Genomic DNA, 26,794 nt, shown 5'->3' with positions numbered 1-26,794 from the left:
ATGTTATTCCTACTAGTTTTTCTGACCATTGTGCTTTTACTGCAACTGTAAATCTTAGTCGCCAACCTGCAAAACTTTATCGTTCCCAGTGGATGTTAAATGTTTCCCACCTTGCCGACAGTGCTATGGATGATGTTATAAGTGGCGTGTGGGAGCGATGTCTTCGCTCTGTCCCGCGATACCCCTCCTTGCTGGTTTGGTGGACTGCGTTTGCCAAGCCCAAGATTCGTCAGACTTTGATTTTCTACTGTGCTGCTAGGACGCGTGATTTTAAGAACACGTATGAATATTACTACTCTGTCCTGCGTGAACTATATGACGCGGCGGGTACCTCTCCACTGCGGATCCATGATGTTCGTCGTATTAAAGCCAAGCTCTTGAGCCTTAAACGACGACAGATGGATGGTCTGCGAGTTAAGTCGAAACCTCACTCTCTTGTTGAAGGTGAACTGACATCCTTGTACCACCTGCTACGGCATCAGACTCGTCGTCGTCGCTCCTTCATCTCTTCTCTTACGGTGGATGATGGGCGACAGTTTAGTGCACAGGAGGAAATGGTTCGTGCTCTTCATCAGTATTACACTAGTCTCTATTCTGCCGATGATTCTGGTGAGTCTCTTTCGGATGATGTCTTTGGGGATCTAACTGCGACGATCGCGCCTGACGCGAACGGCGAATTTCTCCGGGAGTTCCAGGTAGATGATGTTTTCGATTTTATTGCTCGCTCTCCGTCCAGTAAATCGCCGGGTCCAGACGGCCTGCCTAAAGAATTTTATCTCCGTTTTTGGCCTCTTTTGGGTGGCATTTTTACGCAGATTTTAAATGAGATTGTCAGAGGGATGGATGTGCCTGCCGATTTTAAAGTAGGGAAAATTGTTTTAATTCCGAAGTCCTCTGGTCGTTTATCTGCTGCCAATCTTCGTCCGCTCACATTGCTGAATTTTGACTATAAGACAGCTGCTAGAGCGCTCAATAGCCGGCTGTCTTCTCTGCTTCGGGGTGTGATTGGTGCACATCAATGTTGTTTTCATGATAGATCTATTCTGACACCAGTAGCCGAATATCGGGATGTTGTCTCGGTTGCGGCGGTTACAAACGTACATTGTGCCTTTGCCTTCCTTGATTTTTATAAGGCTTTTGATCACGTCAGTCATGTGTTTTTAGATCGTGTTTTAGGTACAATAGGTTTTAACGCTTCATCACGTGGTGTTCTTGGCAATTTGTACAGGGGAATAACAGCTCGGGTGTCAGTCAATGGGCAGCTGACGCCGCCCATTGCTATCCGCCGCGGAGTGCCTCAGGGTAGTCCGCTCTCTATGTCTTTATTCGTTTTGTCCCTGGAACCGCTGCTTCGGACTATTGCTCTCAAGCTTCAGGGTATGTCCCTCTCTGGTGGGAAGCTCTCGGTTAAGGCATATGCGGATGATGTCGTTGTTCTCCTCCGTCAACGAGATGATATCCCGTTGTTGAAAGGGGCAGTTGATGCATTCTGTCGTGTCTCTGGAGCGCGTCTCAATCAGGGTAAATGTAAGTTCCTTGATATTCGAGGATTTCGCGATGCTGACGTCCCTTGGGCCACTTTTGTCGATCGCCATACGTCCTTGGGGATTATCATTGATCGGTGTCCTCTAAAAATGGCGGCTCTCAATTGGAAATCTGTCACCGAGAAGATACAGGGGGCTCTGATGGTCCATGAGCAGCGCTCTGCTACCATTTTGCAAAAAGTCAGAATTTTAGACACCTACGTCCTATGTAAAGCTTATTATGTTGCTCAGCTGTTCCCACTTCCCATGATGGTGGCGAAAAGGTTGCGCCAATTGTCTAGCGGGTTTATATGGAAGGGCCATCTATTCAAGTTACGTTACGAGGTAATGACGAAACCGCGTCTCTCCGGAGGCTTGGGCCTCTCTGACATTACTCGCAAGGCGTCTGCTTTGTACGTCCGCCGAACGACTCTAATTGTTACGCAAGAAGTGACTTCAATTACATCCAGGCTTTTTACTGTTGTGCGTCCGGCGAGCCTTGCTCCACCTGTCGATGTCGGACGCCTAAATTTTAAGTTGAAACACATTCGGGAATTTTACATTGCGGTGAGTTACCTCGGTGACGTCTTCTTGCGGCGACCGGTGCCAACGACCAAGAGCTTGATTGCCCGCTGGGAGGGGCTGGCCAGTCCCAATCCAATAGAACTGGCGTCTCCATCCGTGTCCTGGAGGAACGTCTGGAAGAACGTTAGTCTGCCGATCCACTCTATGGCCGTGGCGTCCACGTGGTATAGGGTAATAAATAATTTGGTTCCCACCAATGTACGACTGCACCGTATTGGTCTTTCTGACACGGACACCTGTACTCGGTGTGGTCTCCTGGATACCCTTGAACATCGCTTCACCTGCTGTGGGCACCTTGCTAATTGGCGTTGGCTCAGGAAACAACTTGCTTTTGTCACTAGGTCTGCTGAAGCCGCTTATTCTATTGACATCATCATCCGGCCCGATTCTTCCTTTTTTCCGCGGACGAAGCTCCATACCGTCATGTGGTTGATTGGCCATTTCGTACATTTTGTCAACAGTTGTCATGAAGAGGATGGACACCTAGCGTTTCGGCAGTACATGCTTACTGCTTACTGGCAGCGCTTGCGATTGCCAGGCCTCCGAGATGATTTTGCCAATATGCTTAGCCTGACATTTGAAAGAGAGGGTGTTGGCTAAGGTCACCTGTGTGAGCCATTTTCTTTTATACTGTTTCTGAATTTGCCGCCTTTATGTATATTTCTTCTCTACACCAGGACTGAAGTTTTCGTGTTTTAACCTTTATTTCAGTAAGCAGTCTACATTATATAGTCATGTTTTAGGATTTTAATTTCAGTACTGTACTTCTTTTGAAGTGGCTGTGTGGTGGATATTCTTTAATATTTTTTTCAATAGATATATTCGTTCGAGTGGTAGAGTGTCTGCTTCAAAAAAAAAAAAAAAAAAAAAAAAAAAAAAAAAAAAAAAAAAAAAAAAAAAAAAAGCGGTCTAAGGCGCTGGTTTAAGGCACCAGTCTCTTCGGAGGCGTGGGTTCGAATCCCACCGCTGCCAATTTTTACTTCTCGTTTTTGTGCCATTGCGGTGTGGTCTCGTGGGTAAGAACGCAGCTCCTGTGACCGCCGTGGCGCGTAGGTAGCGTGGCCGAGCGGTCTAAGGCGCTGGTTTCAGGCACCAGTCTCTTCGGAGGCGTGGGTTCGAATCCCACCGCTGCCAATGTTTTCTGTCTCGGAAGCCGTAGCACTGATTACCCGCGACGAAAACAGCGCGGCAAGCCGTGAGCGTCTCTTTCTTAAATTGTCGTAGCAGCACAGTGCGTGGTGCAACGACAGGATTCACAGGCGCAGTTTGGTGTCACGATTGCTGGCGTTCGTCTCCACGAAATGTGTCCAGAGCACGACGTTCTATAAAGTGGAAACGCTAATTTTTGCCGTTGTCGTCAAGTAGATTGTGTATAGCTTGCTGTGTTCGCTGGAGGAGCCCTGGCGTCGTTATCCGGTGTGGTCTAGTGGCTAGGATACCTGGCTCTCACCCAGGAGGCCCGGGTTCGATTCCCGGTACCGGAAATGCGCATTTTGTTGCTCCTCTTATGCGATTTGTCCCGACTTAGCTCGACTGACGCTTGCAGAAAACTACGTTAAGTACGATTCGTGGTGACAAGTGACGGCGAGAGCGATGCGACATGTATCCACCTCTTATCGAGGCACCTACCTGTGGTCAACAGAGCTGGAGGACTGCAAGACATTGCCACGGGGGTTGAATGCAGCTAACCACACTGCTTAGTGTCCTAACAGCGCAGACACGTTCGCTTGCCAGTATACATGTAATGGAGACCGCGTCTGACACAGCTGTGGGGAGACACAGTGGTGTGTGGGCTGAGCTTTGCTGTGCATCGCCACTTGCAGTCGCGAGAACTGCTCTCGGCGGTGCTTCCGTGGCCGTGATCGTCTAGTGGTTAGGACATTGCGTTGTGGCCGCAATAACCCAGGTTCGAATCCTGGTCACGGCAAATTTTAAAGTTTTGCCTTGCTGTCGCTGCAGTGACGATTGTGACTCAGTGTTTGAAATCACAGTGCCCTCTTCATTTTTCACTCATGTTCCGCAGGCTGCAGGTGGCACTACCAGTTCATTATCAACACGCAATGCCGCCGCACCAGAGCGCGGGCAGCTGCCTGTGTAGTTAATCTCTATTCGAAAAGGGCAGTTGTTTGAGGTGCAATGGATGAGCAGCCAGTTGCAGCAGAACAGGGAGCTGTGTCGCGCACTGTTTCCACAAAAGCGAAGAACACTGACGCAGGTAGCGTGGCCGAGCGGTCTAAGGCGCTGGTTTAAGGCACCAGTCTCTTCGGAGGCGTGGGTTCGAATCCCACCGCTGCCAATTTTTACTTCTCGTTTTTGTGCCATTGCGGTGTGGTCTCGTGGGTAAGAACGCAGCTCCTGTGACCGCCGTGGCGCGTAGGTAGCGTGGCCGAGCGGTCTAAGGCGCTGGTTTAAGGCCCCAGTCTCTTCGGAGTCGTGGGCCCGAACACATCGCGCGCTCGCTCCGGCGTGTCGGGGGGTGTTTACGGGTGCTTCGTGGCGGCGGCGGCGGTTGCTTCGCGGCGCGGTTTTTCATCTGTGCTGTACTTTTTGGTGAAGTGAGTACTATGGATCACGGTGATTCCGAGGATCGTCAGAATAACATTCAGTGCGCCTTTGATCGATCGGTAATTCGGCCGTCCGCTTTCGAAATTCATAAATGGCTTCGCGAGGATTTGAACTTAACGGACAGTGACGTTCTTGGTTTACAATTGGATTCCTTTTTGAACTCTTTGTTTTTGAAGTTGCCAACTCCCGAAATGTGTGACACTCTTGTATCGGCCAATGACGGTGTGCGACAATTTAAGCACTTTGATGGCAGAATTAGTAATGTTGTGTTGTCTAATGCTGGTTTTGGTATCCGGACAGTGGGTGTTTTCAATCTACCGTTTGAAATGAGGAACGAAACGATTTCGAGTGCTTTGACGCCTTATGGCACTGTTTTGTCGGTGTCAAAGGAAAAATGGTCAGCTGCTTATCTTTTTCAAGTGGAGAACGGTATCCGTAGTGTGAAAATGATAGTTAAGAAACATATTCCTTCTTTTGTTTATATTAAAGGACAACGCGCTTTCATAACGTACAGCGGTCAGCCCCAGACGTGTTCTTTTTGTAATAGTACTGGTCATTTCCGGCAGGACTGTCCTGCGCGTAGGCGGCCGGTACAGCTGCCACGTGGCAGTAGTCAGGACGAGATGACGTGGGCAGCAGTCGCCATTGGTCCCACCCCCCGCGACGCGCGACGCGCTGAGGCAACCGCCGTACCGGCGGACGCTACTGACATGGACACCTCACCCTCTTTGCCAATACATAGCGTTGTGTCGGAAGTGACTGTTAGTTCTCTTTCGGAAAATGTGACTGCGTCGCAGGACGTTTCCGTTAGCGCGCAACACACAGTGTCAGCACTCGTTCCAGAACGCGTGCCATTCACAGAATCTAGCCTCGTCAATGACGCTGCGTTCCGTACGGCTTCATTGTCTGCTCTGGCTGTTGAGACGCCATCAGTATTAGAATCCGCTACCTCAGTAAACTCTGTGGCAGTCTCGGAATCGGTCGCGGAAGATGTGATGCTGTCAGGATCAGAACCCGCCCCTGTGTTCCCCACGCGTGCTGCGTCCGCGAGTGTGGCTACTTCCGACCATGTTACTGGCCACCGCCACGAGAGTTTTTTCGATTCCAGAGGCCCCCAAATCGCGACACGAGCGGAATACTGCCGGCACTAGCAACCCTCAACGTTTGCGCTGTGCCAGTACTTCTGGTCGATTGGAATCAGGTTTCTTTTCCGGACGGGTTCGCAGCCCGTCGCCGGTCCGTCGGGCCGTCGTGCCGTCCCAGTCCCAACCGACACAGCAAGGTTCGCAGCGGACCCTGCAGAGTGTTGAAGTTGCGTCCCGGCCGGCGTTGACGTCGGGCCGTGGCCAGCAACGACACATTTCTCGCAGTCAGCCGGCAAAGAAAACCACCCCTGCCGACAGTAAGCGTGACGTGGCTGTTCGCCGGCTTAAAGATATTTTGCGCACGCAGGGTTCCGAAACGGACGTTGACTTGGCCATGGACGCTGTGCCGTCTGCTCAAATGCCTGTCAAACGCAAATCTGGCGACCCACACCCTCGGCGCACTCATACGTCTGTGCGTGACCCTGGGTCGACACCTTCCTTAGCTTCCTCCCCCACGGTGGTGTCCGGATCTACAGCAGACGCGCCTATGGAGTTTGCGAGCGTGCCCAAGCCCCCTCCTCCCCGTGACCAGCTGGATTGGTCGGCGGATGTGGAGGAAACGGATGACGGGACTTCAACCCGTGCATAACCTGTCTATTCTGCGGCACACATTTTAACTGGTGATGCAGGTTTTCCTGTTGTCTGTTCGTTTCTTTTGTGTTTTTTTATCTCCGTATGGCGTCTGATCCACGTCAGTGGAATGTTGTTACTGTCAATGTAAACAAAATGCGTAGTCAGTACAAGGTGTCCGCCCTGCACGCTTTTTTACGTGCCAATAATTGTCATATAGCATTTCTACAAGAAGTTACGCGTGACGCCTTGTCGTTTTTTGCTACTTTTACAGATTTTATTGTTATTGATAACGTCGTGTCATTGGAAGGTACAGGCACGGTGATTTTAGTCCGTTCTGGTCATGACGTGCAAGGTATTGACTGTTTGCCGGATGGCCGTGCTATTGCGTGTACTGTTCATGGTTTTGTTTTTGTTAATGTTTATGCCCCTTCTGGTAGCACGCCTGCAAGGAATCGATTTTATTCTCAGGACTTCTGTTATTTTCTTCACCGAAATCGGGACAACTTAGTTGTTGGGGGAGATTTTAATGCTGTTATAGACGACAGGGACCAGGAGCCTAGACCCAATAGGTGTCCGGGACTTTCTGCTCTAGTTGATGGCCTCCGGCTCCGAGATACGTGGCGTGTGCTCCACCCTCACACAACGGAGTTTACCTATTTTTATCCCACGGGCCATAGTCGTCTTGACAGGATTTATGTGTCGTCCCCGCTTGTGACTAATGTTTTGGAGGCAGAAGTTCATCCAGTTCTTTTTTCTGATCACTGTGGTTATGTATGTCGACTCATTTTATCTCTTCCCCGTATTCCTCGTCGGAAGCCGTTGTGGAAGTTTAACTGCAGCCTTTTAAGTGATGTACATTTTAATCGAAAGTTTACCGTCATGTGGCAAAGCGTCTTGCAGACCAAGCCTGCAGCACGCAGCACTCTTGAGTGGTGGGTGAAGGTTGCTAAGCCGGCTATAAGGGCATTTTTAATTAATTTTAGCCGCGAAGCTGCACATTGGCGTCGTGAGACAGCGCGTTTTTATCAGAGTTGTCTGCGTGATCTCGCCCAGCGAGTTACAGCCCAGCCTGAACTTCTTCCTACTCTCAAGCAGTTTAAGGCCAAACTGTTCCACGAACTGAGGCAGAAATGTGACGGCCCGGTTATTCGAAGTCAGCCGGTAGGTGTCGTGGATGGGGAGGCCTTATCTGTGTACCATCTAAATAGAGAGAGAAGGAGGCGCGCGAAGTTACGCATTGATACTTGGATCACACGTGACGGTACGAAAACCTCTGACGTGGGCCGGATTGAACGGGAAATTTCTGAGCACTTTGCGTCTCTTTTCAACGATGTCGCTGTGATTCCTGGCGCGATGCGGTGGCTATTGCAACAGACGCCAAATGTTTTGAGCCGCACCGATAGGGCTCATCTTAACGCACCCTTTACTCTTGAGGAACTAAGGGAGGCTGTTCACGGCAGTTCGCGGGGGAAATCTCCCGGTGTAGATGGGATACCGGTAGAATTTTATCTCAAGTTTTTTAATGTTCTGAGCGATACTCTACTTGCAGTTGCCAATGACATTCAAAACGGCATTGCTATACCGGCAGAATTTGAAGAGGGCTGTATTGCCCTCGTTCCGAAAACCACAGCTGTGCCGAGCATTGACAATGTCCGACCTATAACTTTGTTAAACTCGGATTACAAAATTGTGGCACGGTGTGTCGCAATTAGGATGAAGCAAGTTCTGCCGAAAGTCCTCAGTGAAAATCAGACGTGCGCGGTAAGAGATCGAAATATCTTCGATGCTATTTTGGCATATAGAGACTGTATAGGATATGTCAAAAGCGCCAGGGTGCGGACTGCTGGGATTTTATTGGTAGATTTTAAAAATGCATTTGATCGAATAAGTCATTTTTATTTACAGAAAGTCATGACCAGAATGGGTTTCGGGCTGAAGTTTACACGGCTGATTCAAAATTTTTTGCGCAATGCCACGTCACGCGTTAGCATTAATGGCCATCTCAGTGATACAATACAAATAAGGCGTTCTGTGCGTCAAGGCTGCCCTCTATCGATGGGTCTGTATGCCTTAGCTTTAGACCCTCTCCTTCGTTCCATTTGCCATGAATGTCGGGGCATCAGAGTGGGTGACGAGCACCTAATCTGCAAAGCCTATGCTGATGATTTGGGGGTGTTTATTGAACAGCCGGGTGACATCGATAGGCTGTACAGTGCTCTGAAACAGTTTGAGGCAGCGACTGGGGCGGTCGTAAGTACTAATAAGACGGCTCTACTCCCCCTCACACCGCGCATGCGTGCTGTCCACCGTCACTGGTACTGTATTAAACAGCAGTACAAAGTTCTGGGCATTGTCCTGACGGACGACACCCAACGGATGGCGGCGCTAAACTGGCGCACGACGCTTCATCAGATTCGTGCACTGGCGAAAATCCACGCTGTCAGGAATCTGGCGCTTGGCGAAAAAGTATTCCTCATAAATACCTGTGTACTTGCCAAAGCGTGGTACTTGGCCCAGATTCTGCCACTGCCGAAAAAACTTGAACGTGCCATCAAACACGCAGTCTACTGGCTGTTGTGGAAAGGCAATATTTTTAAGGTGTCCATGGACACGTGCACTTTGAGCGTGACGGAGGGGGGGCTGGGTCTGGTTGATCTCCACGCCAAATGTGCGGCGTTGTTCTTTCGAAGGACTACTGCGGTGGTTGAAAAAGGGCCTCGTAGTGTGACGGCGGTTCTGTTTGCCAAATATCGACCACATTCGGTGGCTGCTCCAGTTTTTGTTTCTGATGTTCCTTATACGGTAAATTATGTGCGCCACTTCTACCTTTATGGTAGTTACGTTGTTAGCAGCGATGTCCGTGGACGCACGGTCAGTGATATCATACGAGCACTTCGCGGGAATCCATCGAAGAATAAATGGGAACGACGGCTGCCGCAGTACGACTGGAATACCGTGTGGAAAAACATTGCATCTAAGGTCGTCCCGGCGGAAGTACGTGCGACGTGGTACAAATTAGTGAACCGTACAATTTCGACGAACTCAAAATTACAGTCCATCCATCTTATCCAGTCTAGTGCTTGTGAAATGTGCGCTGAAGAGGACACTCTTGAACATCGCTTTGTGTGTCGCAAATTCAGAGTTGTTTGGGACACTGCACGTGATATGATACGCTTGATTAACAGAGTGGCTACGCATCATGTGACCGCGATAGACGCCATAGTGCCGCAGTGTAAGGCTTACCCTGTAGCCAAACGTAATGCCACGATTTGGATTATTGGACACACCATTCATTCTATGTTTTCTCTCGGATTGACTGATAAACTGGACTTCCTTACTTATCTTTGGACTGAACATAATACCGAACGCGTCCGTGCAACTTATCACGAGACTTTTTCCAATTTTTTGAATGCTGCTCTGTCTCATGTATTCAACACGAGTTTGAATTATTCTTGATTCTGATTGATTCCTTATATATAGTTTCCCTGTCCCGTCCATGACACGAACAGATCTAGACAGGAACGTAACGTAACGAAAATATTAAATTGTATGTCTCCGTCATGTTGTGTATATGTTGCTCGACGAAATTTACTGTCGTGCGCACCTTGATGCTTTCGTCGTTCTCCGTCTTCCTTTCTTTTTTGTTTACTCATCGAGTGGCCGATGTTCTATTGCTTATTTATTTTTTTTCTTACAGCGGTGAACGCTTTTTGCTTTCCATTATTGTCTTTAGTGGCACGGACCTCTCTTGCAACATTGTACTTTGTGTACTCTTCTGCAGTTTCCTGTCGGTCTGTGCCTTGCCTAACCAATTGTTCCTTTTTTTTGTGCTCTCGTTGTGTCTTTACATCCGCTTTTATTTTTACTGCTGTGTGGAAATGACCGAGGTGGTCAATCGGCGTTTTCAGTTTCAAGTTGGTTGATGTGGTGCTTTCCAGGTACGGCTTTCAATGACGCACGGGTCGAATTCCTTTAAATTTGAGGTTAAGGTTCTTGTTTTTACTAGTTTTTCTAGGGAAGTTTCTTCTTTTTTCTCTTTTCTCTTTTTTTTTACCCCCGTATGTGTGCTGTTCGCTGCATACCAATACATTCCGTTACATTATCTTGGAGGGATTTATTCATTTTTCATTTCGCATGTATGTTTCCACGTATTGGACCATCCGGAGGAACTCCTTGCTCTTACGCAGGAATATCTGGATCAACGGGGGAACACTCACGTTCATTGTCATCGGGGGAGCTACATCAACTAATTGTACAGCCACAGAAGCTCACCAACGACGGCAATTATGGAGAGCGCAAGGCCGGGCTATAAGGGGAGTTGGGAGGCCCGCAAAAAAAAAAAAAAAAAAAAAAAAAAAAAAGCTGCCAATGTTTTCTGTCTCGGAAGCCAGCTGCCAATGTTTTCTGTCTCGGAAGCCGTAGCACTGATTACCCGCGACGAAAACAGCGCGGCAAGCCGTGAGCGTCTCTTTCTTAAATTGTCGTAGCAGCACAGTGCGTGGTGCAACGACAGGATTCACAGGCGCAGTTTGGTGTCACGATTGCTGGCGTTCGTCTCCACGAAATGTGTCCAGAGCACGACGTTCTATAAAGTGGAAACGCTAATTTTTGCCGTTGTCGTCAAGTAGATTGTGTATAGCCTGCCGTGTTCGCTGGAGGAGCCCTGGCGTCGTTATCCGGTGTGGTCTAGTGGCTAGGATACCTGGCTCTCACCCAGGAGGCCCGGGTTCGATTCCCGGTACCGGAAAAGCGCATTTAGTTGCTCCTCTTATGCGACTTGTCCCGACTTAGCTCGGCTGACGCTCCGCTGACGCTTGCAGAAAACTACGTTAGGTACGATTCGTGGTGACAAGTGACGGCGAGAGCGATGCGACATCTATCCACCTCTTATCGAGGCACCTACCTGCGGTCAACAGAGCTGGAGGACTGCAAGACATTGCCACGGGGGTTGAATGCAGCTAACCTCACTGCTTAGTGTCCTAACAGCGCAGACACGTTACTTTGCCAGTACACATGTAATGGAGACCGCGTGTGACACAGCTGTGGGGAGACACAGTGGTGTGTGGGCTGAGCTTTGCTGTGCATCGCCACTTGCAGTCGCGAGAACTGCTCTCGGCGGTGCTTCCGTGGCCGTGATCGTCTACTGGTTAGGACATTGCGTTGTGGCCGCAATAACCCAGGTTCGAATCCTGGTCACGGCAAATTTTAAAGTTTTGCCTTGCTGTCGCTGCAGTGACGATTGTGACTCAGTGTTTGAAATCACAGTGCCCTCTTCATTTTTCACTCATGTTCCGCAGGCTGCAGGTGGCACTACCAGTTCATTATCAACACGCAATGCCGCCGCACCAGAGCGCGGGCAGCTGCCTGTGTAGTTAATCTCTATTCGAAAAGGGCAGTTGTTTGAGGTGCAATGGATGAGCAGCCAGTTGCAGCAGAACGGGGAGCTGCGTCGTGCACTGTTTCCACAAAAGCGAAGAACACTGACGCAGGTAGCGTGGCCGCAGTTCCGCTTGAGACGCGACAGCGATCGCACGTGCTGTGTATTCGATCCGCCGTTTCCCTCGGGTTGTGACTATTTACTTTCTGTGTGTGACGTTTCTTTGTCTTCTTTTCTTCGTTGTTTCGTCGCCTTGGTGTTTGTGTTGTGTCTTGTGTTGTATAGCGGCTTTTGCCGCATTAATTAAGTGTTATGGCTTCCCGGTTGTTTCCGCGGAAGTGTACTCTCAGTTTTCAGTTTAACAAGGCCACCAGGAATGTTCAACCAACTTCGTTGGAAATTCACGAATGGATTGTGGATACAATTGGCATTACATCGGACCAGGTACATACGGCGTATTTTGACACAGAACTTTACTGCTTTTTTGTGAAATTGTTGAACCCGGTTTTGCTAGATAAGATTTTACTTAAACATGGTGAGCAAGTGTCGTTCCGTCATAGAGATGGTTCTGTTAGCAGTGTTACTGTTTCAAATGCTGAAATTACGTATACCACAGTTCGGGTTTATAATTTACCCCCTGAAGTTGAAAACAGTTACCTCAAGGAAGCTTTGCTTGGTTATGGTACCGTTCGGTCAATTCGAAATGAACGTTGGTCTGCACAACATAAGCTGCAATGTTATAATGGTGTCAGATCGGTTGAAATGCATATTAAGTCGAACATACCGTCCCATCTGGTTGTATGTGGTTATCGTGTTCATCTTACTTATGAGGGGCAAGTTGGTACGTGTTTTCTATGTAATGAAAATGGTCATGTTCGTGCTAATTGCCCTAAGCGGGTGTTTGTGCTTAAAAATGGGCTAGCACAACGCCGCAAATTAACGGTTGCCGATCTTGTGCCAGCAGCTTCCTCCACTGTCTCGTGTCAGCCTCCTGCAGTAGATTCTTCACAACGGGTGACACCTTCCTCTGATGCAGGTTTTCCCCCGTTACCCACTCGCCCAGATGTATCGGCTGCTTCTACACCGATCCCGTCATTTTCCAATAACAAACGCCGTCGTGCTAGTGATACCGGTAGCACTGATGACGAAGCTGCTGTTTCGCAGCCGGTTTGCGGATCTGACGAGAGACTTCCGGAATCTCCCATGCTTGTTTTGGATTCTGTTCCCACTGTGTCTCCTGCTTTGCCTGATGACGTCAAACTTGCTGCCACGCCGTCGGCGCAAGAGCCCCAACATTCGGTCGCGGTGGTGTTGACATCCCCCCCGACACAGGCATCACAACATGTTGACGACACTTCGGTGCAGACAGCTGTTTGTCGGAAAATCGCTTCTAGAACTGCGCGCTCCGCTTCAGCGGATTCCAACCCTATCTCTCCACCTCCTACACTTCCAATACCTACACCTTCTGATGCCGGTGCCGATGTTCCTGATGCAGTTTTCCCCTTGCTTGCTCCTTCTTCTGATTCCTCTCGCCCTGCTAATCCTTCGGATGCCTTGGTTGACGTGCCTGATCTCGAACCCCCCACTCCACCTGCTCTTGAATCTGGTGTGCATCAGATACGCCGTCGGGTGAAAGTGCCCCCCAATCTTCACGCGGTGCGGAAAAAACACAAGCATGCAAAGGATGACTCTGATTCCGTTGATTCCGGGCAATCACCCTCTGCCATGTCTGATGTTGATGATCTGGATGTCGTTGCTTCTAATGTGGTGTAATTAGGGTTCATTTTCCCTTTTGTTTTGTTGATGTTGCAGGCGTACACGTTTATTACCTTAAATATAAATAGCATTCAATCTGCTCTGAAGTTAGCGTCTCTGCAGCAGTTCATTTATGACTCTGCAGCTGATGTTGTTTTCCTGCAGGAAGTCTCCGTTGCACACCTGTTTGTTCCTGGCTTTCGCACTATTATAAATTTTGCGCCTGAGTTTTCCACAGGTACTGCCTTACTAATTCGTGACGGTATCCCCGTTACCGAAATTGAGCTCTTAGACTCGGGAAGGGGTATTGGTTGTCGGTTATTTGACACAACCTTGGTTAATATTTACGCCCCCTCTGGTTCCAGCAAACGGCAGGAACGGTCTCGTTTTTATAAAGAGGATCTGATTTATCTTTTACGCAAAAATCCTGCGACTTTGATATTGGGGGGTGATTTTAATTGTGTATTACAAGCTAAGGACCAATCGCCTCATTTTAATTATTGTTTCGAGCTACATTCTCTTGTACGTCAACTCCGACTACGCGATGCGTGGGAGGTTAAACACCCCACTTTAGTTAAATTTACATTTTTTACTGCCACGTCAAGTAGTCGACTGGACCGATTGTATATTTCTGATCCCCTTAGTGTTTCTGTTTTAAATGTAGACGTTATTCCAGCCAGTTTTACGGATCATTGTGCCCTTGCGGTTATAATTAATTTGGAGCGTCAGCCTCTTAAACTTTATCGGCCGCTGTGGAAATTAAATGTCTCCTTGCTCGATGACCCTGACATCGAACCTCAAATACAGACTGCGTGGGACATGTGTTTACGTTCTCTGCGATACTATCCGTCTAAGCTTCACTGGTGGATCCACTGTGCGAAGCCAAAACTACGTCGCACTTTAATGTCCTACAGTTATAATAGAGCGCGAGATCTGAAACTGACTTTTGAGTATTATTATTCGGTGCTTCGCGAACTTTATGATACTTCTCGAATGACAGGTGCCCACCTTTCTGAGATTCGGAAAATTAAAGCCAAGCTCCTTAGTATTAAACGGCTTCAGATGGAAGGATTGAAGATTAAATCTAAACCGCCGTCCACCTTAGCACATGAAATGACTTCCATGTACCACCTGTTTCGTCACCACAAGAACCGTCGACGTGTATTGATTGACGGCCTTATGGCAGCTGATGGTTGCCGGCTTACCTTACAGAATCAAATAACCCATGAACTTACCTGCTACTATGAGACCTTATATGCTGTGGCTGATTCTGATCCGCTTGATGTTGACGAGATTTTAACTGCTATCCCATCAGTTTTAACAGAGGACCATAATGTGGAATTTTTAGCTCCTTTTACTGCAGACGAAATTTCAGCTTTCATTGCTTGTTCACCATCTCACAAATCTCCTGGTCCGGATGGCCTTCCTAAGGAATTTTTTGTTCGCTTTTGGACTATTATAGGGCCTGTTTTTAAGGATATTGTAAATGAAATCTTGAATGGTGGCACAATTCCAGCCGATTTCAAGAGAGGTACGGTTGTCCTGATACCAAAATCTGCTGGTTTGAAGACAGCTAGTGACTTTCGTCCTTTAACCCTTTTAAATTTTGATTATAAGACGGCTGCTAGGGCTGTTAATGCACGTCTATCCCTCTTGCTTACACCTGTGATAACTCCTTGTCAAAGCTGCTTTCCAGGGCGCTCCATATTGACTCCTCTGGCGGGGTATCGTGATGTCGTGTCGATTGTCGCTGTCACCAATATTTCCTGTGCGCTTTTATTTGTTGATTTTAGTAAGGCTTTTGATCGTGTGTCCCATTCGTTTTTAGAGCTTCTGCTGCGCCGACTCGGTTTTAATGAAAAGGCGCTGCTGGTACTTAAGAATATGACGACTGGTATTTCTGCTAAGATTGACATTAACGGCCAGCTAACGAAGGTCATTGATATTAAACGTGGCGTCCCGCAAGGTAGCCCTTTATCCATGACCCTTTATGCTCTCTCCCTTCAACCACTCCTCTCTCGTCTCAACTCGACACTTCGTGGTCTTACGATTTCTGGGGTTACCCTGACAGCAACAGCTTATGCTGATGATTTGGTTGTTTTGCTTCGTTCCGCCGCCGAAGTGCCGCAGTTGAAAATGGAACTAGATACATTTTCTGCGGCCTCCGGTTCTCGTCTCAACCCCCGTAAAAGCAAACTTCTGAATTTGCGGGGCTTTGAAAATGTGGTTGTTCCGTGGGTTACGGCTGTTGAACACCATACACATTTAGGCATCTATCTTGAACGGTGTCCTCTTCGTATGGCTGCAAAAAATTGGCAAGTGGCCATTTCCAAGCTTCAAGGTGTTTTATTCGAACACTCATGGCGTTCGATACCGCTACTGCAAAAAAAGCGTGTATTAGACACTTATGTTTTATGTAAAGTATTTTACGTTGCTCAGTTGTTTCCGCTTCCAAGAATGCAGGGTGCAAAAATGGTCCAGCTTATCAACAGATATATTTGGCGGGGGCACATTTTTAAATTACGTTGTGATGTTCTTACGAAGCCGCGTCTTGCGGGCGGCTTGTCGTTCACCGATGTCCGTGTCAAGGCTGCGGCCCTTTATGTTAAGCGCACCCTCCATCTTTTATTTTCTGAGTCCCCGACTGTTACTTCGCGATTATTCCATGTCGTTCGTCCTGCGAGCTTGTCACCGCCTATTAACGTAGGGCCTCTAAATGCGAAGCTACGGCATGTTCGGGACTTCTACATTGAGATTAGTTATCTGGATCTCCACTTCCAACGTCGTCCTGTTTTTACTATGCGAACACTGCTTGACAAATGGCACAGGTCTTCTTCTTCCATCCCGATTGTTTTGCAATATCCCCGTTTTAATTGGCGTCACATATGGACGAATATTAGCTTACCCGTTCATTCAGCACCTGTTGCCTCCCTATGGTATAAGGTAGTTCACCAGCTGATTCCTACGAACGAACGACTTCATCGCATAGGTTTAAGTGTCTCTCCGCTTTGTCAAACGTGTGGTTGTGTTGATACACTCCAACACCGATTTACCTGCGCTGACCGTCTTCGCATGTGGTACTGGCTGCGCCGACAATTGGCGTTACTCACCAGGAGCTCGGAATCGGCATTTACAACTGATATTCTCTGCTGGCCGGACACGGTTTTTTATCCCGGGACAAAGAACAATACCATTATGTGGCTTCTTGGCCGTTACATTTTTGCAGTGGTTGATGGTGATGGTATTTCCGATTTTATTTCGTTTATTGGTTACATGCTTCATGAGTACTGGACGCAACAATCTCTCCCACATCTTAAGAGGGACTTTGCGAATATGCTTAGTATTGTCTTCGAAAAGCAGGGGATTGGTTAAGTTTCCACTTCTATTGATCGCTCCTGCGCCAGTTACATTAATGGCATCGGTATAGGGGCATACTGATCTCACTTCACGATAGGGAAGACATTCTCGCTAGCTCTTACTTATTTTGCTTTCCTGCCAAGCTTTTACCTGTTTGGATAGACACTGCATCACAAGCCCCGTGTCCACATATAAATATCATAAGACTCTGAACCAAGGGAAATTACTACGTATTGGTGCCACTGTGCTTCAGTGCAGGGAGGGGGAGACGTCATGGCCAGGCCTCGGGTTTCGACCCCTGCCCAATGCGCCTCCCCCGAGCTGCACTGGGTCAACACAGTGAAAGAAATACAAAAAGAAAAAAAAAAAAAAAAAAAAAAAAAAAAAAAAAAAAAAAGTGGTTAAGACAAAAAAAAAAAAAAAAAAAAAGCGGTCTAAGGCGCTGGTTTAAGGCACCAGTCTCTTCGGAGGCGTGGGTTCGAATCCCACCGCTGCCAATTTTTACTTCTCGTTTTTGTGCCATTGCGGTGTGGTCTCGTGGGTAAGAACGCAGCTCCTGTGACCGCCGTGGCGCGTAGGTAGCGTGGCCGAGCGGTCTAAGGCGCTGGTTTCAGGCACCAGTCTCTTCGGAGGCGTGGGTTCGAATCCCATCGCTGCCAATGTTTTCTGTCTCGGAAGCCGTAGCACTGATTACCCGCGACGAAAACAGCGCGGCAAGCCGTGAGCGTCTCTTTCTTAAATTGTCGTAGTAGCACAGTGCGTGGTGCAACGACAGGATTCACAGGCGCAGTTTGGTGTCACGATTGCTGGCGTTCGTCTCCACGAAATGTGTCCAGAGCACGACGTTCTATAAAGTGGAAACGCTAATTTTTGCCGTTGTCGTCAAGTAGATTGTGTATAGCCTGCCGTGTTCGCTGGAGGAGCCCTGGCGTCGTTATCCGGTGTGGTCTAGTGGCTAGGATACCTGGCTCTCACCCAGGAGGCCCGGGTTCGATTCCCGGTACCGGAAAAGCGCATTTAGTTGCTCCTCTTATGCGACTTGTCCCGACTTAGCTCGGCTGACGCTCCGCTGACGCTTGCAGAAAACTACGTTAGGTACGATTCGTGGTGACAAGTGACGGCGAGAGCGATGCGACATCTATCCACCTCTTATCGAGGCACCTACCTGTGGTCAACAGAACTGGAGGACTGCAAGACATTGCCACGGGGGTTGAATGCAGCTAACCACACTGCTTAGTGTCCTAACAGCGCAGACACGTTACTTTGCCAGTACACATGTAATGGAGACCGCGTGTGACACAGCTGTGGGGAGACACAGTGGTGTGTGGGCTGAGCTTTGCTGTGCATCGCCACTTGCAGTCGCGAGAACTGCTCTCGGCGGTGCTTCCGTGGCCGTGATCGTCTAGTGGTTAGGACATTGCGTTGTGGCCGCAATAACCCAGGTTCGAATCCTGGTCACGGCAAATTTTAAAGTTTTGCCTTGCTGTCGCTGCAGTGACGATTGTGACTCAGTGTTTGAAATCACAGTGCCCTCTTCATTTTTCACTCATGTTCCGCAGGCTGCAGGTGGCACTACCAGTTCATTATCAACACGCAATGCCGCCGCACCAGAGCGCGGGCAGCTGCCTGTGTAGTTAATCTCTATTCGAAAAGGGCAGTTGTTTGAGGTGCAATGGATGAGCAGCCAGTTGCAGCAGAACGGGGAGCTGCGTCGTGCACTGTTTCCACAAAAGCGAAGAACACTGACGCAGGTAGCGTGGCCGAGCGGGTAAGTTCCGCTTGCGACGCCGTGCAGGTCGCACGTGTTGTGCCTTCGCTCCGCAATAGCGTGTGCAAGCCGTGACTACTTTCGTTGTTTACGTTGTTTGCTAGATTTGCTGTCTTGTGTTTCCGTCACTTCACTTCGCTTTTAGTGTTTTGTGTCGTTCTGTGTTAGCGGTCTCGACCGTTTAATAAGTGGATATGTCGTCCAGGTTGTTCCCAAGGAAATGTACTCTGTGTTTCGAATTTGACAAGTCTACACGTCATGTTCAACCGAGTTCCATGGAAGTTCACGATTTCATAGTGGATGTCATTGGTATTACGTCTGACCAGGTTCATACTGCCTATTACGACACAGATCTCTACTGTTTCTTCGTCAAGTTGTTAAACCCTGTGTTACTGGAGAGGATTCTGTTAAAACATCGTAGCAGAGCTGAGTTCCGTCATCGTGACGCCTCGGTGAGTACTGTTCTCATATCCAATGCTGATGTAGAATATAAAAATGTCCGTGTGTACAACCTGCCGCCGGAAGTTGAAAACTGTTATTTACGTGAGATTTTGACGAAGTATGGGGAGGTCAAGCAAATCCGTAACGTACGTTGGTCTAGCCAACATCGGTTACAGTGTTTTAGTGGCGTCCGGTCAGTCGAAATGCACGTCAAGCAAGATATCCCCTCCCATCTTATTGTTTGTGGGTATAAAGTGCATGTCACGTACAGTGGGCAACCAGGCACATGCTTTATTTGTAACGAAACTGGCCACTTGCGTACGAACTGCCCTAAACGTGTCTTTGTTCTCAAAAGTACTTTGGAACAGCGTAGAAAATTGACATTGGCCGATCTTGTTAGGGAGGCACCAATCACGGACATCGAACGCCCTAGTGATAGTGAAATATTGCCCCCGGAGCCTGGTTTGCCTGTTGCCGACTTTCCACCCTTTCCTTCAAACCCGGTTACAGATCCGCCTGCTTCCAAATCTGACGTGCAGCTGCTGAGCCACAAACGGCGACGAACGTGTGATGATGATAGTCCGGACGAAGATCTCCAGGAATTAGAACATGACGTCCCGAAAGAGATGCCGGTTACGGTTACTAACTCACGTTTTTCTGAACCGTCGCACGCAGCTGTCGACGTTGCGGCTATTGACGTCATTCCGAGTGACGTACAGGCAGCTTTGGCATCACAACAGCCGAGCCGGCCGCCTGAAGTCGCGACGTCACCACAGGACGAATCACAACAAGCGCGTGCTCCCGATAAGCGTAACGAGGAAGGCAGTGTTTGTGTACAAACTGAAGGAAGTCAAAGTCCGTCTACAAACAAACACGTAGTTCGTGCTAGTGACAACAAACAAACTTGTCCACCTTCTGAGTCAGTTCTTTCTGCAGATCAGATGGCTGAGGCGTCACATCCCGTTATGGACTGCGAAGTCACTCAGGACCCTCCCACGCCTCCGTCTGCCGATGTGTTCCCTAGCAGAGCACGTAGTAGGAACAAAGTTCAACCGAACGTCAACGCAGTACGGAAGAAAAACAAACCCAACGACACCCAAGTGACTGTTCGTGATCCTCCCGACAATGCAGACCATTCCGAAGTTTCTATGCCCTTGTAATGCGACCAGTGTTGTTTAGTGACCCTTTCCGTACCTCACTGTACTAATGGCACAAGCGTACAAATTCGTCTCCCTGAACATAAATAAGATTCGATCTGATCTCAAAATTGCGGCCCTACAGCAGTTTCTATACGAATCTGACGCTGATATTGTGTTGTTACAGGAAGTTACTGTTTTGAATCTCTTCATCTCTGGTTTTAAAACCATATCAAACGTTGCTCCTGAGGAAAGTACAGGTACCGCACTTTTAATACGGGAAGGTATTCCAGTTGGGGAGATCGAGTTTTTAGATTCCGGTCGAGGAGTGGGCTGTAAAATCTTTGATGTCACCCTTGTTAACTTATATGCCCCGTCAGGCAACAGCAACAAATTCGAACGGTCACGTTTTTATAAGGAGGATGTTACGTATCTGTTGCGGGGAAGTCCTCAAAACCTGATAATAGGAGGTGACTTTAACTGTGTTCTACGTAAAAACGATCAGTCCCCTAATTTTAACTACTGTAAAGAACTGCACGAGCTAGTTAAGAATATTAAGCTGAAAGATGCTTGGGAACTGCAGTATCCTACTTTAGTTAAATTCACTTTTTTCACCGTTACTTCATGCAGCCGTCTGGATAGAATTTATCTATCGGACTGTATCAGTGACCGACTCCTAGCGGTTGACGTAATCCCGGCTAGTTTTACCGACCATTGCGCTGTTGCGGCAACAATTCACTTAAATCGACAGCCTACCAAATTCTTTCGTTCCCCGTGGATGTTAAACATATCGCATCTGGCGGACGCTGAATTATTTGACGTTATCAGACATGTGTGGGAAACTTGTTTGCGTTCCATCACTTTTTATCCGACTAAAGCGATGTGGTGGACCACTGTTGCCAAACCAAAGCTTCGAAAAAGTCTCATTTATTATAGTGCTCAGAAAGCACGCGCCTGCAAGAAGACCTTTGAGTTTTACTATACTGTGTTGCGACAATTGTATGATTCATCCACTGCGACCAACACTAACTTTCCATCAATTCAACGTGTCAAGGCTAAACTTGTCAGCTTGAAGCGTCAACAATTGGAAGGTCTGAAAGTTAAATCCAAACCTAAATCTGTTTTAGCCGACGAAATGACATCTATGTACCATTTATTCAAGCATTTATCACGCCGCCGCCGGGCTTTCATTGATGTTTTGGAAAGAGATAATGGGGAATTACTCTCTACTCAAGCGGCCATTATTAGTGAAATTCACAAACATTTCCAACGACTGTATTCCAGTGAGATTGTCAATGAACCTGCTGTCAGTGCAGTGGTCAATGTTTTTGATAGGGCGATTACTCCTGCTGACAATGTCGACTTTTTATCGGATTTCACTCCCGAGGAAGTTTTAGCCTTGATCTCCAAGTCGCCTTCCTTTAAATCGCCTGGTCCTGATGGTTTGCCCAAGGAATTTTATACCAAATTCTGGAATGTCCTTGGTGGTACTTTTACTGAAATTGTTAATGAAGTCATGAGTGGTGGTCCTCTTCCTGCCGACTTGAAAGTGGGTAGAATTGTTTTAGTCCCGAAGAGAACTGGTCACAAGCGAGTTGATAATCTCCGTCCAATCACATTATTGAACTTTGATTATAAAACGATTGCCCGAGCGATTAATAGCAGAATGGCCCCCATCCTTGGGAAAGTTATTCATTCACATCAGTCTTGCCTTCCAGGGAGATCCATTATGACTCCGGTTGCAGAGTACAGAGACGTTATTTCAGTAGCGGCCGTAACCAACATCAAATGTGCTTTCCTTTTTCTTGACTTTTGCAAAGCTTTTGACCGCGTTAGTCATCACTATTTAGAACGCATCCTGCAACGAATTGGACTCGAAGAACGAGCTGTGGCAGTCATTCGGAATATGATAACCGGCATTACTGCTAGGATCACAGTTAACGGTCAGCTGACACAAGCTGTTAGCATACGACGCGGTGTACCGCAAGGCAGTCCGTTGTCGATGTCGCTCTTTGTTTTGTCGCTCGAGCCATTTCTGAAGAGATTGTGTATCACATTAAGTGGCCTTTCTGTCTTAGGGAGCAATCTTACTGTGAGGGCTTACGCCGATGATGTTGCTGTTATCCTACGTCATGAGTCTGAAGTGGCCCAATTGCGGGCTGAGATTGATACTTACAGCACTGCTTCTGGGGCGAAACTCAGTGAGGGTAAATGTAAGGTTCTACGCTTACGGGGCTTCGAATCTCTTGCTATACCGTGGGCGCAGATCGTCGAACAACATGTTGCTCTGGGTATCATCATCGATAGGTGTCCCTTACGTATGGCAGCTAAAAACTGGAAACTTACTGCCAATCGAATACAGGGAGCTATAGTGGAAAACACATGGCGATCGACAAATATCCTCCAGAAGATCAGGATTTTGAATACATACATACTCTGTAAAGCTTATTATGTCGCTCAGGTGTTCCCTCTTCCCAAAATGCAAGCCCATAAGATCATGCGTTTGTCCAGCAGGTTTGTGTGGCTCGGTCATATTTTTAAGTTAACCTATACCACACTGTCTAAGTCAGTGCAAGCTGGGGGCCTGCAACTCAATGATATCCGTCGAAAGGCGACAGCACTCTATATAAAACGAACAACTGTGATAATTACCACGATGCCCCATACTATCACATCGAAGCTGTTTCGCATTGTTCGCCCTAAATGTATGAAACCGCCAATTGACATCGGTAAACTCAACTTTCAATTGCAACATGTCGGTGTTTATTACCTCGAAATTAGTTACTTAGGTGACAGTGTTTTCACAAGTCCTTGTCTCACGACAGTGTTCTTACTTGCTCAGTGGCAGAAGTACGAAGCTCCAACTACAATTGAAATGCACTACCCAAGAATCGTCTGGACGGCAGTGTGGACCAATATTACTCTAAAAATTCATTCCTCCGATGTGATTTCCGCCTGGTATAAAGTTGTCCACAATCTTGTTCCAACCAACGAAAAACTCAACCGCATTGGCTTAAGTGCTACTGACAACTGCCTCAAATGTGGATTGGTAGACACTCTGAGGCACAGGTTTACTTGCTGCGGGCATCAGTTCAACTGGCATTGGGTGCGGAAACGATTGGCGCTGCTCACACGTAGCACTGAAAGTCTTTATACAACTGATATCCTCCTGTGGCCTGATACACGGTTTTACCCCAAAACGAAAAACAATACTGTTATGTGGATGCTGGGTCATTTTGTCAATTACGTCATCACTAACCACGGAGAAGACAATATTGCTGCCTTTACTGCTTATATGGAAACGGCATATTGGCGAAGAAACCAGTTCCCGCACATTAAAAGGGATTTTGGAAACATGTTAAAAATACTGTTTGAGAAACAGGGAATTGGGTGATTCTAAAGTCAATCCGCCATTACTGTTAACATTTCCACGGTGAAGTTCCCAAGTACAAGCGAACACTGAATACTATTTTCGTTATCGTTTCGCCTATGGCGCTTGAAGAACCTGAAGCTTTCTTTTCTTTCTTATTCCACGTCATTTGTTTTTTGCGGGAAGAGACATTTTTTTTTTTTTTCCCCCCTTGGTTTTGAGAGAGATTTCTATTTTTCGTTGCACTTATATTACAAAGAAGACGAGGCAATGAACTCCTTGTACTCTGGAAGAACCAGTATTCTTTTTGTGTACTGTTGTACGACGCCAGTGAATCTGGAGACTTTGATTTCTTTTGACTATAGCTGATGAAGCTCGCCAAGGACGGCATTCATGGAGAGCGCAAGGAGGGCTGTAAGGGGAGAAGGGAGGCCCTAAAAAAAGAAAAGCGGTCTTAGGCGCCAGACTCAAGCAAGAACCTTGGCTGCAGTAGCAGCTAGAGCCTTCTGGTCCTCGAATGACGGCGTGGGTTCGAATCCCACTCCTGACACAGATTTTGTCGCTTCTCTGGAGCACCCTGCGTATCATTGAGATCCTTTGTAAAGTGCAACAGCACGATTCTGGCCGTGTTCTCCTAAGTGAAACCAAAAATTTGTATCAAACACAAGCGCACCTACGGCAACCAAACTGTTTCTTCGGTAGTGTGAGCTACAAACAGAGAGTGTTGGTTGTAAATACGACGTTCCCTCGTGAGGTTACTTCCGCGCCACAGCCGCAAACACGTCAAAAGAAAAAAAAATTTGCAAAAAAAAAAAAAAAAAAAAAAAAAAAAAAAAAAAAAAAGCGGTCTAAGGCGCTGGTTTAAGGCACCAGTCTCTTCGGAGGCGTGGGTTCGAATCCCACCGCTGCCAATTTTTACTTCTCGTTTTTGTGCCATTGCGGTGTGGTCTCGTGGGTAAGAACGCAGCTCCTGTGACCGCCGTGGCGCGTAGGTAGCGTGGCCGAGCGGTCTAAGGCGCTGGTTTCAGGCACCAGTCTCTTCGGAGGCGTGGGTTCGAATCCCGCCGCTGCCAATGTTTTCTGTCTCGGAAGCCGTAGCACTGATTACCCGCGACGAAAACAGCGCGGCAAGCCGTGAGCGTCTCTTTCTTAAATTGTCGTAGCAGCACAGTGCGTGGTGCAACGACAGGATTCACAGGCGCAGTTTGGTGTCACGATTGCTGGCGTTCGTCTCCACGAAATGTGTCCAGAGCATGCCGTTCTATAAAGTGGAAACGCTAATTTTTGCCGTTGTCGTCAAGTAGATTGTGTATAGCCTGCTGTGTTCGCTGGAGGAGCCCTGGCGTCGTTATCCGGTGTGGTCTAGTGGCTAGGATACCTGGCTCTCACCCAGGAGGCCCGGGTTCGATTCCCGGTACCGGAAAAGCGCATTTAGTTGCTCCTCTTATGCGACTTGTCCCGACTTAGCTCGGCTGACGCTTGCAGAAAACTACGTTAGGTACGATTCGTGGTGACAAGTGACGGCGAGAGCGATGCGACATCTATCCACCTCTTATCGAGGCACCTACCTGTGGTCAACAGAGCTGGAGGACTGCAAGACATTGCCACGGGGGTTGAATGCAGCTAACCACACTGCTTAGTGTCCTAACAGCGCAGACACGTTCGTTTGCCAGTACACATGTAATGGAGACCGCGTGTGACACAGCTGTGGGGAGACACAATGGTGTGTGGGCTGAGCTTTGCTGTGCATCGCCACTTGCAGTCGCGAGAACTGCTCTCGGCGGTGCTTCCGTGGCCGTGATCGTGTAGTGGTTAGGACATTGCGTTGTGGCCGCAATAACCCAGGTTCGAATCCTGGTCACGGCAAATTTTAAAGTTTTGCCTTGCTGTCGCTGCAGTGACGATTGTGACTCAGTGTTTGAAATCACGGTGCCCTCTTCATTTTTCACTCATGTTCCGCAGGCTGCAGGTGGCACTACCAGTTCATTATCAACACGCAATGCCGCCGCACCAGAGCGCGGGCAGCTGCCTGTGTAGTTAATCTCTATTCAAAAAGGGCAGTTGTTTGAGGTGCAATGGATGAGCAGCCAGTCGCAGCAGAACAGGAAGCTGCGTCGTGCACTGTTTCTACAAAAGCGAAGAACACTGACGCAGGTAGCGTGGCCGAGCGTCTAAGGCGCTGGTTTAAGGCACCAGTCTCTTCGGAGGCGTGGGTTCGAATCCCACCGCTGCCAATTTTTACTTCTCGTTTTTGTTCCATTGCGGTGTGGTCTCGTGGGTAAGAACGCAGCTCCTGTGACCGCCGTGGCGCGTAGGTAGCGTGGCCGAGCGGTCTAAGGCGCTGCTTTCAGGCACCAGTCTCTTCGGAGGCGTGGGTTCGAATCCCACCGCTGCCAGTGTTTTCTGTCTCGGAAGCCGTAGCACTGATTACCCGCGACGAAAACAGCGCAGCAAGCCGTGAGCGTCTCTTTCTTAAATTGTCGTAGCAGCACAGTGCGTGGTGCAACGACAGGATTCACAGGCTCAGTCTGGTGTCACGATTGCTGGCGTTCGTCTCCACGAAATGTGTCCAGAGCATGCCGTTCTACAAAGTGGAAACGCTAAATTTTTGCCGTTGTCGTCAAGTTGCGTGTGTAGTTCCGCTTTAGACGCCGTGCAGTGTGGACGTGCCTAGTCTTCCGCTCCGCCGTAGCGTTACGTATAGTGGACTATCGTTTTTGTTTACGTGTTGTGTTGTGTTGCAACTTCTGTGAGTGTTTCTCCGTCGTTGTTTCGTACCTTGTGTTACTTTCTGTCCGTATTTCAGTGTTTTTTGTGTAGCGGTTTCGACCGCATATTTTGAACATGTCGTCCCAGGTTATTCCTCGTCAGGCTACCGTTAGTTTTGCTTTTGACAAGTCAACCCGCCATGTGCAACCTAGTTCTCTTGAGATTCATGATTGGTTGGTAGATACCTTTGGTGTTCATTCGGATCAGGTGCACACTGCTTATTTTGATACCGAACTGTATGTTTTCTTTGTTAAGTTTATGGACCCACTTCAGGTTGATAAATTTCTTTCTAAATACGGTCATCAAGTTCTCTTTCGGCATCGGGATGATTCTGTAAGTACCGTGCTGCTTTCCAATGCTTCCATTACGTACACCACTGTTCGTGTTTACAACCTTCCACCGGAGGTGAATAATGTCTATCTTAAGGAGG

At 48.1% G+C, this 26,794-nt stretch overlaps 14 non-coding genes across 14 annotated transcripts; all 14 read left to right on the top strand.

The window, feature by feature from the left end:
* Positions 1–3,160: 3,160 nt before the first annotated feature.
* Trnal-cag lies at positions 3,161–3,242 on the top strand. Its single transcript has one exon. It is a non-coding gene; the product is annotated as a tRNA-Leu (tRNA).
* Positions 3,243–3,520: 278 nt separating this feature from the next.
* Trnae-cuc lies at positions 3,521–3,592 on the top strand. The gene has a single exon. It is a non-coding gene; the product is annotated as a tRNA-Glu (tRNA).
* Positions 3,593–3,963: 371 nt separating this feature from the next.
* Trnah-gug lies at positions 3,964–4,035 on the top strand. The gene has a single exon. It is a non-coding gene; the product is annotated as a tRNA-His (tRNA).
* A 287-nt stretch (positions 4,036–4,322) lies between these two features.
* On the top strand, positions 4,323–4,404 carry Trnal-aag. The gene has a single exon. It is a non-coding gene; the product is annotated as a tRNA-Leu (tRNA).
* A 6,662-nt stretch (positions 4,405–11,066) lies between these two features.
* On the top strand, positions 11,067–11,138 carry Trnae-cuc. The gene has a single exon. It is a non-coding gene; the product is annotated as a tRNA-Glu (tRNA).
* A 382-nt stretch (positions 11,139–11,520) lies between these two features.
* Trnah-gug lies at positions 11,521–11,592 on the top strand. The gene has a single exon. It is a non-coding gene; the product is annotated as a tRNA-His (tRNA).
* Positions 11,593–17,457: 5,865 nt separating this feature from the next.
* On the top strand, positions 17,458–17,539 carry Trnal-cag. Its single transcript has one exon. It is a non-coding gene; the product is annotated as a tRNA-Leu (tRNA).
* Positions 17,540–17,817: 278 nt separating this feature from the next.
* Positions 17,818–17,889, top strand: Trnae-cuc. Its single transcript has one exon. It is a non-coding gene; the product is annotated as a tRNA-Glu (tRNA).
* Positions 17,890–18,271: 382 nt separating this feature from the next.
* Trnah-gug lies at positions 18,272–18,343 on the top strand. Its single transcript has one exon. It is a non-coding gene; the product is annotated as a tRNA-His (tRNA).
* A 6,243-nt stretch (positions 18,344–24,586) lies between these two features.
* On the top strand, positions 24,587–24,668 carry Trnal-cag. Its single transcript has one exon. It is a non-coding gene; the product is annotated as a tRNA-Leu (tRNA).
* A 278-nt stretch (positions 24,669–24,946) lies between these two features.
* Positions 24,947–25,018, top strand: Trnae-cuc. The gene has a single exon. It is a non-coding gene; the product is annotated as a tRNA-Glu (tRNA).
* A 371-nt stretch (positions 25,019–25,389) lies between these two features.
* Positions 25,390–25,461, top strand: Trnah-gug. The gene has a single exon. It is a non-coding gene; the product is annotated as a tRNA-His (tRNA).
* Positions 25,462–25,748: 287 nt separating this feature from the next.
* Trnal-aag lies at positions 25,749–25,829 on the top strand. Its single transcript has one exon. It is a non-coding gene; the product is annotated as a tRNA-Leu (tRNA).
* An 80-nt stretch (positions 25,830–25,909) lies between these two features.
* Positions 25,910–25,991, top strand: Trnal-cag. Its single transcript has one exon. It is a non-coding gene; the product is annotated as a tRNA-Leu (tRNA).
* The last annotated feature ends 803 nt before the right edge of the window (positions 25,992–26,794 follow it).

This window comes from Schistocerca piceifrons, chromosome 1, assembly GCF_021461385.2.
Source record: "Schistocerca piceifrons isolate TAMUIC-IGC-003096 chromosome 1, iqSchPice1.1, whole genome shotgun sequence".
NCBI classification, from domain to species: domain Eukaryota; kingdom Metazoa; phylum Arthropoda; class Insecta; order Orthoptera; family Acrididae; genus Schistocerca; species Schistocerca piceifrons.
The sequence above is the reverse complement of the archived record's forward strand: the minus strand, read 5'-3'. Positions and strand labels throughout refer to the sequence as shown.